This window comes from Chaetura pelagica, unplaced genomic scaffold (genome assembly GCF_000747805.2).
Source record: "Chaetura pelagica isolate M959 unplaced genomic scaffold, ChaPel_1.0 scaffold163, whole genome shotgun sequence".
Lineage (NCBI taxonomy): Eukaryota > Metazoa > Chordata > Aves > Apodiformes > Apodidae > Chaetura > Chaetura pelagica.
In genome coordinates, this window is record NW_009952964.1 from 231096 (window position 1) to 232521 (window position 1426).

The window sequence follows — 1426 nt, forward strand, 5'->3', positions numbered from 1 at the left end:
AGAAATGTACAGCTTGTGGAAGAAAGAACTTGTCAACTGGGAGAATTATGGGAACATTGTTAGGGTTTGTAGGAAGGCAACAAGAAAGGTCAAAGCCCTCTTAGACCTTAAACTTGCAAAGGAAATAAAAGAGGACAAAAAGAGCTTTTTCAAATACATCTGTAGTAAAAGGAAGCATAGGGAAAATGTAGGCCCACTGCTGAATGAGGTGGGAGCCCTGGTAGCAGAGAATGCAGAGAAGGCAGAGTTGCTGAGAACCTTCTTTGCTTCAGTCTTTACTAAGACCAGCCCATGTGAGCTTCAGACCCTGGATGTAGGGAGAGGAAACCTGGAAGAGGGAAGACTCTCCACTAGTCAATGAAGAGTGGGTCAGAGATCAATTATGTAAACTGAATGTGCACAAGTCCATGGGCCCTGATGAGATGTACCTAAGAGTGTTGAGAGACCTGGTTGATATTATTGCCCTACCACTCTCAGTCATTTTTGAAAGATCATGGCAAATAGGAGAGGTGCCAGAGGGCTGGAGGGAAGCCAGTGTCACTCCAGTCTTCAAAAAGGGCAGGAAGGAAGATCCAGCAAACTACAGACCAGTCAGTTTCAACTGCATTTCTGGAAAGATGATGGAGCAACTCATTTTAGAGGTCATCTCTAAGCACATGGAAGAGAAGAAGGTTTGTCAAGAGTAGTCAGCATGGTTTTACCAAGGGGGAATCATGCTTGACTAATCTGATAGCCTTCCATGATGTTGTGACTGAATGAATAGGTGCAGGGAGATCAGTGGATGTGTCTACCTTGACCTTAGCAAGGCTTTTGACAGTGTTTCACATAACATGCTTGTGAGCAAGCTCAGAATATATGGGATAGAAGAATGGATAGTGAGATGGATTAAGAACTGGCTACACAATAGGGTCAAAAGAGTGGTGGTCAGTGGTGCAGAGTCCATCTGGAGACCTGTATTTAGTGGAGTTCCTCAGGGATGAGTGCTGTTCAGTCCTGTTCAATATCATTATCAATGACTTGATGACAGGACAGAGTGTCTTCTCAGCAAGTTTGCTGATGACACGAAGCTGGGAGGATTGGCTGATTCACCTGAAGGCTGTGCAGCCATTCAGTGAGATTTGGACAGACTGAAGAGCTGGGCAAAGAGGAACCTAATGAGGTTCAACAAGAGCAAATGTAGAGTCCGGCACCTGGGAAGGAACAACAAAATGCACCAGTACAGGTTAGAAGGTGATCTGCTACAGGGCAGGTCTGTGGAGAAGAACCTTGGAGTCCTGGTAGACAACAGGTTATCCATGGTGTGAAGGACCAGGTATTTCCTTACACGAACATGAAATGTCCTTTGAGTCAGCCGACAAAACTGACTTAACACGGCATCTCCACACAGCGCTGAACCCCCTCTGTGTGTATGGGGGGGGGAGCAGCT